Source organism: Cucumis sativus, unplaced genomic scaffold (genome assembly GCF_000004075.3).
Source record: "Cucumis sativus cultivar 9930 unplaced genomic scaffold, Cucumber_9930_V3 scaffold97, whole genome shotgun sequence".
In the NCBI taxonomy this organism is placed as follows: domain Eukaryota; kingdom Viridiplantae; phylum Streptophyta; class Magnoliopsida; order Cucurbitales; family Cucurbitaceae; genus Cucumis; species Cucumis sativus.
Window position 1 is genome coordinate 44,117 of NW_022279585.1, and position 12,195 is coordinate 56,311.

The 12,195-nt window shown below is 36.9% G+C and overlaps 1 long non-coding RNA gene across 1 annotated transcript; it reads right to left on the reverse strand.

Annotated features, from left to right (window-relative positions):
- Window positions 1–315: 315 nt before the first annotated feature.
- LOC116406408 lies at window positions 316–11,366 on the reverse strand. Its single transcript, XR_004219412.1, has 6 exons — window positions 11,158–11,366; window positions 2,101–2,164; window positions 1,851–1,993; window positions 1,585–1,747; window positions 1,331–1,478; window positions 316–391 (listed from the first exon to the last, which is right to left on the reverse strand). It is a non-coding gene; the product is annotated as an uncharacterized LOC116406408 (long non-coding RNA).
- Between the last annotated feature and the right edge of the window lie 829 nt (window positions 11,367–12,195).

Consider the following 12,195-nt stretch of genomic DNA (forward strand, 5'->3'; position numbering starts at 1 on the left):
GAATAAAAAATAAGCAGAAATTGAAAATGAAATTGGAAGTAGAAAAGAAATGGAAGAAAAATACCCCAAAACTTCAAAATGCAATATGATCATAACAAATTTGTATCATCATGAACAGATCGACCAAACTCCAAAACAGATTTTGCAGTGGGCTTCCGACTCAAATAAACAGCCTCCATGCTCACCAAAACGTTCCTAAGAAAGGATTCAGCTCCCTACCAACATGCATCACATCCCATAACTTTAATTTCTTCAGAAACAACGTAGTTAACTGAAGGTAAAAAAATCAGAACAAGAACACTAACCAACTTCTTAGGAATCAGCTCCCTACCTCCGAATGCGTCGGGTTCGTTCAGGATCAAAAGTTGCGTAGGGAAATCTTCACTCTTGGCTGAAGCAACAATAGCATGTAGAAAGTAGAAGAGTAAAGCTGGTTAGATCAGAATGCATCGGGTTCCTTCGGTATCAGAATTTGCGTAGGAAACTCTTCCCTCTTGGTTGAAGCAACAATTTCCAATAGAAAGTAGAAGAGTTAAACCAGTTAGATAAGAATGCGTCGGGTTCCTTCAGAATCAATACTTGCGTAGGAAACTCTTAACTCTTGGAGGAAGCAAAAATAACATGTAGAAACTCAAAAAGTTAAGTCGGTTAGGTCAAAATGCGTCGAGTTCCTTCGGAATCAGAATTTTCGTAAGGAACTCTTCACTCTTGGTCGAAGTAGGAATAGCCCGTTGGAAATAGATGAGTTAACACTTCAAAAATACTTCCTATAAAAAGTTATTATATATAGGGACAATCTTCCTTTGTGTTTGGACTGCACCCATGCATTTATAGCACAGGAGCATTCCTTTAGATCACATCGTATCCTTTAGAGATCGCAGTTTGCTACCTTGATTTTCAACTTTTGTCGAGCCCTTTAGAGTTAGTTTGGTTTGAAATAGAGATTGTTGTCTTATGCGATCAAGGTTGTGAAATATCTCACTATATTTTTTTTAATGGAACATTTGATTAGAGAGTAAGGGTTTTGAGAGGTCTTGGGAGGAGATTGAGACCATTGCTGGTTTAAGGCATTTGTTAGTTAAAAACATTACTTTATCCCGTATATCTAAGACAAGCCAAGCTTATTTTCTTCTTAAAACATACTATAATTAGTCAAACAAAAAAATGTTAATAGTCAAATACATTTTTTATTTGACAATTAATTGTGTTAATTACAACAATAACTATAAAAATTGGTTATCATCCTGTTTTGTTTAAAAATCAAATCAAGAGTTTAACTAAATGGAATGCACTACAATGATGATTCTGCTATTATCAGTAATACACAAACCTTGCATATTGAGTGATGAGGATCTCGAAGATTGACCAGTAGATTATCACTTTCAAAATCAAAGTGCACAATATTCTTTCTGTGCAGGTGTTCCATTCTAAAAGCCGCATCCATAGCAATCAAGAGGCGCTTCCACTTTTCAAGACTCCTGCATCAATTGTATTTATGCTTAATCTAAGGGTGAAGATACATTATACTGCAACTAACTTCTAACAAATTAAATTAAACGTATGAAAAATGAGAACAATTGTTACTTTTCATTCTTCAACAAAGCATTTTTGAGCGAACCATTGGCCATATATTCTGTTACTGTGGCCACAGATCTCCCAGGCCCATCAAGCACGACACCATAAAAAGTACCACATTTGGGTGGTGCAAATCAGCAAACTTAATTGCTTCATTCTAAAAATCTTCTCACTGGTACAATATAAAACAACAAAAAGGACTTGAGTCAAGGAATAAAAAGAAAAATACACGAATAACAAAAGAAAAGAAAAGCCAGTTGCTTAAAATGAACAACCTTGCGATCTTGTTTAGAAGGTTTCCCAGCAAAACACCTCTCATTGATTCGTTTTATAGCAACATCAGTCCCCTCCATTTTCCATGGTAAAAAGTGCCAAAGGTGCCGGACCCCAATTCTCTTAATTCTTCAAGGTCACTATTCTTTATTACCCGAAGGAAAGAAAGAAAAAGAAAAAAAAAGATGTTCGGATGGACAATTTAAACATAAAGTGCAACCTTAAGGTTAAAAATGGAAAACTAAGTATTACCTGCAAGCGGCCAAGGCCTTTTGACATTGGAAAACCAGGATTTGCTTTACCTAAAAGTCTTGTCCTGCCATCGTGGGCAAACATGAAACAAGAATAATTATGGCAAAAAACGTGACATATTCCCGTTGAATAGCCAAATGAATGATGTGTATGTTGCATCTTGTTTTGGAGAATGTTCAGCATTGTATTGGTGTCTTATTTACACTTTGTATAAATCAGTCAGATGTCTTGAATGGTGCTTTTGCATTGCTTTGTTTGCATTCCACTCTCAGATAATGGAAGACAATAAAAATAATCCTCTTGTTTTACTTGTGTTTTAGTATGCTTCCTTTTATCCATTGTTTGGAACTTTCCTTCAAATGGTTGAGCTTCTGGTGTCAAAGTACCATCACATTTGTTGTAATTTATTGAGCTCTTTAGTTATTTTATTACTCTAGTTGAATGGCATAACTTTTCGTTTAAATATACATTCAAATCTAATCTTACTTTAACCACTAGTATATGTATGTATACGTGTAAACAAAATCTTGTAATATTGTGTTATCTTATTAACTATGTTGTGAAGTTTATGTAACATTTCACTTGATTGTACTTTTTTTTAAAATAGGACATTTTTTTCATAATTTTTCAAACACAACTAATATCTACTTGGACTCCTTGTACTCCTTGTAAATGGAGTGTATTCTTGATTAACTTAAACACTTAAATTTTTTTACCACACATATCAATTACTAAAATTTCATAATATCAAAATTCAACATATCCATAAGTTAAAAAACATATTTTGTAATAATACTCGAAATTTGGGATGGGTAGTCTGGGTTGTTAGTGTTGTCAGTGTTAGAATACCCCTAGTGGTTTGTGTCAAAAAAGTCTCCTTTTAAAAGTTGAAAGATGCCCTTAAACTTTCGAAAACGGTTCAAAAATACCATTGTCTTTGGTTTTAGATGAAAGTCGCTAAAGTTTTGTTTAAAAAATAATCATCAACTATTGAAAAGTTCTGTTTAAAAAATATTGATGAATTATTGAAAGTTCCATAAATATCCTTTTAAGCTTAAAAAAAATTCAAAAAAATGTTCATCGATCCAATTCATACACCTATTTCTTTACACTTATAATAAAAAGCCCATAGAAAGTAGAGAACTTTTCACTCTTGCCTGAAGCTACAATAGCCCGTAGAAAGTAGGAGAGTTAAGCTTGTTAGGTTAGAATGCGTCGGGTTCGTTTGGGATCAAAACTTGCATCAGAACTCTTCACTCACGGTCGAAGCTACAATAGCTGGTAGAAAGTAGGAGAGGTAAGCCTATTAAGTCATAATGCATTGGGTTCTTTCAGGATCAAACTTTCGTAGGAAACTCTTCACTCTCGACCGAAGCCACAATAACTTGTAGAAAGTAGGAAAGATAAGTTGGTCAGGTCAAAATGCGTCGGGTTCCTTCCGTATTAGTATTTGCGTAGGGAACTCTTCACTCTTGGTGAAAGCAACAATTTCATGTAGAAAGAAGGTGAGTTGAAGCGATTAGATCATAATGCGATGGGTTCCTTCGGGATCAATACTTGCGTAGGGAACTCTTAACTCTTGGTGGAAGCAAAAATAGCCCGTAGAAAGTCGAAGATTTAAGCCAATTAGTTTAGAATGTGTCGAGTTCCTTCGGGTTCAAAATTTTCGTAGGGAACTCTTCACTCTTGGTCGAAGCAACAATGGCCGGTTGAAAGTAGAAGAGTTAAGCCAGTTAGGTCAGAATGCATGTTTGGTTCTTTAGATATCCGAACTTGCACAGGGAAATCTTCACTCATGGTCGAAGCAACAATAACCTGTAGAAAGTAGGAGAGTTAAGCTGGTTAGGTCAGAATGTGTCGGCTTTCTTTGGGATCAGAACTTGTGTCGGGAACTCTTCACTCTCGATTGAAGCCACAATAGCTCGTAGAAAGTAGGAGAATTAAGCCGGTTAGGTTAAAATGCATCGGGTTCTTTGGGATCATAACTTCTTCGACAACTCTTCACTCTCGGCCGAAGCCACAATAGCCGTAGAAAGTACGGGAGTTGGCCGTAGAAAGTAGGGAATGCTTTCTTGGCCGAAGCAACAACAACTTGTAGAAAGTAGGAGAGTTAAGCTGGTTAGGTCAAAATGTGTCAGGTTCCTTCAATATCAGAATTTCCATAGGGAACTCTTCCCTCTTGGCCGAAGCAATACTATAGAAAGTAGGAGAGTTAAAGTGGTTAAATCATAATTCATTGGGTTCCATCGGGACCAATACTTTCGTAAAGGGAACTCTTAACTCTTGGTGGAAGCAAAAATAGCCTGTAGAAAGTAAGAGAATTAAGACGGTTAGGTCAGAATGCATCGAGTTCCTTTGAAATCAGAATTTTCGTAGGGAACTCTTTACTATTGGCCGAAGCAACAATAGCTCGTTGGAAGTAGAAAAGTTAAGCCAGTTGGGTCAGAATGCATTTGGTTCTTTCGATATCAGAACTTGCATAGGAAAATCTTCACTCATGGTCAAAGCAATAATAGCTCGTAGAAAGTAATAGAGTTAAGCTGGTTAGGTTAGAATGCATCGAGTTCCTTTGGTATCATAACTTGTGTCAGGAACTCTTCCCTCTTAGCTGAAGCCACAATAGCCCATAGAAAGTATGAGAGCTAAGCAAAATAGGTTAAAATGCGTCGGGTTCCTTCCAGATCAGAACTTGTGTTGGGAACTTTTCACCCTCGGTTGAAGCCACAATAGACCATAGAAAGTAGGAGAGTTAAGCCGAATAGGTTAAAATGCATCTAGTTCCCTCGAGATCAGTACTTTCATCAACAACTCTTCACTCTCGACTAAACCCACAATAGCCCGTAGAAAGTAGGAGAGTTAAATCGGTTAGGTCAGAATGCGTCGGGTTCCTTTAGGATCAGAACTTGCTTAGAGAACTCTTCACTCTTGGTCGAAGCCACAATAGCCCGTAGAAAGTAGGGGAGTTAAGACGGTTGGGTCAGAATGCATCGGGTTCCTTCAGAATAAGAACTTGCATATAGAACTCTTAACTCTTGGTCGAGGCAACAATAGGTCGTTGGAAGTAGAAGAGTTAAGCTAGTTCGGTCAAAATGCATTCGGTTCTTTCGATATTAGAACTTGCGTAGGAAAATCTTCACTCATGGTCGAAGCAACAATAGCCCATAAAAAGTAGAAGAGTTAAGCATATTAGGTCAGAATGCGTCTGGTTCCTTTGTGATCAGAACTTGTTGGTGAACTCTTCACTCTCGACCAAGAAACAATAGCCTGTAGAATGTAGGAGAATTAAGTCGGATAGCTCAGAGTGCGTAGGGTTCCGTCCGGATCAAAACTTTCATAATGAAATCTTCACTTATGGTCGAAGCAACAATAACATGTAGAAAGTAGGAGAGTTAAGCCGATTAGGTTAGAATGCGTCGAGTTGCTTTGGGATTAGAACTTGTGTGAGGAACTCTTCACTCTCGGCCGAAGCCACAATAACCCGTAGAAAGTAAAAGAGTTAAGCTGGTTTGATTAAAATGAATCGGGTTCTTTTAGAATCAGAACTTGTTCGTGAACTCTTCACTCTCGGCTGAACCTACAGTAGCCCGTAAAATGTAGGAGAGTTAAGCCGAAAAGCTCAAAGTGTGTCAGGTTCCTTCCGAATCAGAACTTTTATCGGGAACTCTTCACTCTCGGCTAAAGCCACAATGCCCCATAGAAAGTACGAGAGTTAAGTCGGTTAGGCAAAAATGCATCGGGTTCCTTCGTGATCAAAACTAGCGTAGAGAACTTTTCACTCTTTGGTCGAAGCCATAATAACCCGTAGCATGTAGGAGAGTTAAGCTGGTTAGTTCAGAATGTGTTGGGTTCCTTCGAGATCAGAACTTGTGTGGAGAACTCTTCAATCTTTGTCGAAGCCATAATAACCCATAGAAAGTAGGAGAGTTAAATCAATTAGGTCAGAGTGCATCGGGTTCCTTCGAGACATGAACGTGCATTAGGTACTCTTCACTCTTGGATGAAGCAATAACAGCCCATAGAAAGTTAGAGAGATAAGTCGATTAGGTCGCAATGCATCGGGTTCCTACGGGATCAAAACTTGCGTAGGGAACTTTTCACTTTTGGTTGTAGTAACTATAGCCGGTAGAAAGTAGGAGAGTTAAGCGGGTTAGGTCAAAATCCATCGGGTTCCTTTGAGTTCAGAACTTGCGTAAATAACTTTTCACTTCGCCGAAGCCACAATAGGCCGTAGAAAGTAGGAAAGTCAAGCCGGTTAGGTCAGAATGCATCGGGTTCCTAAATTGCATAAGGAACTCTTCACTCTTGGTTGAAGCAACAATAGCCTGTAGAAAGTTGGATAGTTAAGCTAGTTAGGTCAGAATACGTCAGGTTCCTTCAGAATCAAAGCTTGCGTAGAGAACTCTTCACTCTTGGCTGAAGCAACAATAACCGGTAGAAAGTAGGAGAGTTAAGCTGGTTAGGTTGGAATGCATCAAGTTCTTTTCGTATCAGAATTCACATAGGGAACTTTTTACTCTTGGCCAAAGCATCAATTTCTGTAGAAAGTAGGAGAGTTAAAGTGGTTAGGTCAGAATGCGTCGGGTTCCTTCGGGATCGATAGTTGTATAGGTAACTCTTCACTCTTGGCCGAAGAACCAATAGCTAGTTGAAAGTAGAAGAGTTAAGCCAATTAGGTCAGAATGCGTTGGGTTCCTTCGATATCAGAACTTGCGTAGGAAAATATTCACTCACGGCCGAAGCAACAATAGCCTGTAGAATGTAGGAGAGTTAAGCCGATTAGGTCAAAATTCGTTGGGTTCTACGGTATTCAACTTTTCCTTCCTTACACTTCTTTTTTTCTTGTTCATTTTATTGATATAATTTTTACCACAACTCATCAGATAGGAATTGATAACCATTTTCTTTTTTAGAACTGTTTTCTTTTTATTTTAAAAATTAAACATATATACAATGCTTGCACTTTTAAGATTAGTGGCGATTTAAGAAGAATGATGATGGTTCATTCGTGACTTTCATTTGTGGTTCTAGGCCTCTAATTTTTTTTTCAATTACAATACTATGACGTCAAATAACTGTCGCGAAAAGTATTATCCGAAAAGTTTCGCCTTTTCCCGCGCGTTTTTTTTCCTTTTGTGATAATTTTTTTTCCTCCCTCCATTTTGTGATATAAACAACTGTCGTAGTAGATAATTTTTGTTGTAGTGTTACTACATTTGGAACTTGACAAAAACCTGTTTGCTAGATGATCCCTTATATGACTCAATTTCTTTTTCCTAGTGTTTTTATTCACTTATAAAGTCATTTCAAACACAATACTATACATTTGATTTGTGAACTTTAGTCACTATGGTTTCTTTACCTATGCATTGCCAAATCAAGCACTATACCATAAAACTTCTAGGACTAACTTATGAATTGATCAATTAAAATGACATGATTTGCACTATAGACGCCTTTTGCACACCACTTAGGTTGGTTTAGCACTATAGTTCTTGTCTTATTTACCATTTTTGGTCGTTAATTCCTTCTTTGTTTTTCAATTTTTGGTAGTTTATGAGTTAAGAAAGCTCACACTTAAGCATTGTTTGATAGTCTTTACAGCCTAAGCACCTCTTGGACACTACATAGGTTGGTTGGCACTATAGTTGATGCACTTGCACACTTGGTTTCCATTTAAGGTCCTTAAGTCCTTTTTGGTCACTTTTTGGTAGGTTATGTGTTGGAAATTGATAAGAAACCCCTAGGCATTGGATCTAAGAATCATGTTAAACAACAAGACTCAAAGAACACAACAACCCCACTAGCCGCAAAACCAATTTGATTTCAACCCCTAAGATAGGCTACATACAAATTGCTTAGATGATCTAAGAAACCAAGGATCGAACAAAATTAGAAACTCCCATCAATCCTTAATCTTCAAAACACTCCACAAGTAAGGTAGATCAATTCTCACTTGAATGCTTCAAATGTTTGTGCATTCTATCACAACAGACAAGAACAAAATTCTACATTCTAGAATTTTCAGATTTCTTTCATCCCAAATTCTTCTTTTTTAAATGTGGAAAAATTACAACCCTATTTATACTAATTAAAATATGAAATGAAAGGTCAAAACATTTAATTTGATAACCTTTCAACAAACATAATAACTAAAAACACATAAACATTATTTCTTAAACATTTAAATTTATGACTTTTGAGTTGCTCAAAATAACTCTTCAACTTCCAAGCATTGCATCTACTCAACTTCTTCATTTGATTCAATCATGATTTCTTGATCCATATCAGGAATGCTCACAGTTAAACATTCTTGGTTTGTCTTTAAACCTTAGGCACCTCTTGGACACTACTTGGGTTGGTCTGGCACTATAGTTGTTGCTTTTGTGCACTTATTTTCATTTTGGGTCGTTAAGTCCTTTTTTCTGACATTTTGGTAGATTTTGAGTTGAGAAAGCTCACACTTAAGCATTCTTTGGTTGTGTTTATATAATAGGCACGTTTTTTAAACTACTTAGGTTTGTTTGGCACTATAATTATTGCACATGCGCACTTGGTTGCCATTTCGGGTCGTTAAGTTATTTTTTCAGATATTTTGGTAGGATATGAGTCGACAAAGCTCACACTTACAAGTTCTTGGGTTGCATTTACAGCTTAGGCACTTTTTGGACACTACTTAGGTATGTTTCGCACTATAGTTGTTTCACTTAGGCACTTGGTTGCCAATTGGGGTCGTTAAGTCTTTTTTTTTTTACATTTTTGTTTGTTATGAGTCGAGAAAGCTCACACTTAAATATTATTTGGTTGCGTTTATAGCTTACGCAACTTTTGGATACTACTTAGGTATGTTTGACATTTTATTTGTTGCTCTTGGGCACATGCTTGCCATTTCGAGTTGTTAAATCATTTTTTCTGACTTATCGGTAGGTTATGAGTCGGGAAAGCTCACACTTAAGCATTCTTTGGTTGTCTTTAAACCTTAGTCACCTTTTAGACACTAATTAGGTTGTTTTAACAGCATATTTGTTTAACTTACGCACTTGGTTGAAATTTTTGTTCATCAAGTCCTTTTTTGTGATTTTTTGGTAGCTTATGAGTTAAGAAAGCTCACACTTAAGCATTCAATGGTTGCCTTTACAACTTAACACCGTTTGGATAGTAGTTAGGTTGGTTTGACACTATAGTTTTTGAATTTGGGCACTTGGTTGCCATTTCGGGTTGTTAAGTCAGTCATTTTTTTCATTTTTTCGTAGCTTATGAGTTGGAAAAGCTCACAGTTAAGCATTGTTTGGTTGATTTTAAGCCTTATGCACCTTTTGGACACTAGTTAGGTTAGTTTGGCACTATATTTGTTGCACTTGGGCACTTGGTTGCAATTCGAGTCGTTAAGTCCTTTTTTCTAACATTTTGGTAGGTTATAAGTAGAGAAAGTTCACACTGAAGCATTCTTTGATTGCATTTACAACGTAGGCACCTTTTGGACACTACCTAGGTTGGTTTGGCATTATAGCTGTTGCACTTGGACACTTGATTTCCACTTCAGGTCGTTAAGTCCTTTTTCTCACATTTTTTAAAGTTATGATTTGGAAAATCTCACACTTAAGCATTTTTTTTGCTGTCTTTAAACCTTAGGAACCTTTTGGACATTAATAAGGTTTCTTTGGCACCATAGTTGTTGCACTTTGGCACTTGGTTGCAATTTCGGGTTGTTAAGTCCTTTTTTCTAACTTTTGTTAGGTTATGAGTCGGGAAAGCTAACACTTAAGCATTCTTTTGTTTCCTTTACAGCTTACGCACCTTGGTTTGGCACTATAGTTGTTGTACCTTGGCATTTGGTTGTCATTCCGGGTTGTTAAATTCTTTTTTCTAACTTTTTAGTTGGTTATGAGTCTAGAAAGCTCACATTTAAGCATTCTTTGGTTTTCTTTAAAGCTTAGGCACCTTTTGGACACTACTTAGGTTTATTTGGCACTATAGTAGTTGCATTTGGGCACTTGGTTGCGATTTTAGGTTGTTCAGACCTTTTTTTCTCACTTTTTGGTAGCTTATGCATTGGAAAAGCTCACAGTTAAGCATCGTTTGGTTGTCTTTAAATCTTAGGCACATTTTGGACACTAGTTAGGTTTGTTTGGCACTATAGTGTTGCATCTGGACACTTGGATGCAATTTGTGTCGTTAAGTCCTTTTTTCTAATATTTGAGTAGGTTATGAGTAGAGAAAGCTAACACTTAAACATTCTTTGTGTTGGAATTTATGTCCTAAAACAGAACAAGAATTCTAACCAACGATAACAAAAAAATCCACCTTAACCCTTGATCCATGCCGTCCATTGGGAGGTACAGCACTGGACATGATTGAGAACTATCGGTTCCCAGCCGCAAGTTTCGACATCGACAAAGATTTTCCAAGGGAAATGAAAATTTTGGAAATGGGTAGTGAAGAAAAATAAGGTTGAAAGGATTTTGTTTGGAGAGTGGACAAAATTATGACCGATGTGGAGAAAAGGGAACATATGGGGTTCGGTTTACAGGGATTTTTCTTAAGGATTGTTGGAATAACAAAGAGATTGTGAGGAGATTTAAGGGCAACGACAAGAATGGCAGAATGTTAAATCCCAAAAGACTAAATGGCCAATTGAATGTTTAAGTAGATTGATTTGCCTGTTAGCTGTTTTCTTGCTTCTTTACGGAAATGGGGTAGAAAGAGTAGAACGATGACATAGTTCACTTTGTTTTTCTCTTTACAAAGTAGCCAATGACTTAAAAGAAAGACATTGCACAACAAGACCATTAGAAAATAATATACGTAAGAAAGAATACAACGTAAGCAGAAAAGAAATGGAAGAAAAATACCCCAAAACTTCAAAATGCAATATGATCATAACAAATTTGTATCATCATGAACAGATCGAACAAACTCCAAAACAGATTTTGCAGTGGGCTTCCGACTCAAATAAACAGCCTCCATGCTTGCCAAATTCCTAAAGGCAGCGCAATTAAGCAGTAACCATCAATTCAAAACAACAGGAAAGACAGAAAGAGTTGCAATGCGTTAGTTTACTGTTTCAGATCGCTTTAGAAGGGGACCCTGCAACAAATTCCGACCAGACCCAGAGGCCAGCTGCCGCTTGATCTTCTCCAAACTGTCCCCGGCATCTTCCGCTCTCTCCACCAACAACAATCATAAATTAAAAACATGTTGAGCCAACAAAGATACACACCAGCAAACTTTTGAACATAGGACCCTCCTAAACTACTCACTTTTGAACATAGGACTTCCTCAACTATCTACTCACTTCTGAACATACAACCTTGATAGAACACTTATGTACTGTTTCTATTATATTGATATTTGAGACTTAAAGTTGCAATAGAAAGAAAATTACAGAGAAATTACAAACAACAAGCAAAGAAACCCTCCTAATCCAAAACAGAAATAAACACAATTCAAAATACTACAATTAAAACCAGAACAATTCTGGCAGGCCCTTCCTTTTACTAAAAACTGCCTGCCCTTTCCCATCTCCCTCTCATCCATTTAACTTCCTGTTTTAGATAACTGTCATCCTTTTGAATAAGTAACTGTGTTGATTACTAACGTGCCTTACTTTCCTTTCTTCTATTATAAGTAAAATAACAATGGTGGTCTAACAGACCTCCTAAACTATCCACTCTAGAGCATGTTAAATCACCAATTCATCCAAAAACTAATGACGTAAATGTAATATTATATCTTCAACGTAAATGTAAATGTAAACTAATGACACTACAAGTGATTTTGAAACTAAGACATTGAAGCAGTCTGTTAGGAAGGGTGATGGAACCAGCAAGAGTGTGGGGGAGTTCTTTAAAACAATCATAGAGAGCTCAAGAGAAAGAAGGGATCAGCTAAATCTATTTCTGGAAAAAACGTGAAAAGATTTGTCAGGTGATGATGATAAAAAGGAAACCACACCTGTGCTGAAACCAGCCTCCAAAAATTGGAAGTAAATCAAAGGATCAAGGCACTCTTGAAATTGGAAGTAAACTTGGTAGCACAGGTCCAAAAATCGCTGGCAAGTCGAAGAATGATGATGCCGAATCCAACAAGACTAGCAAA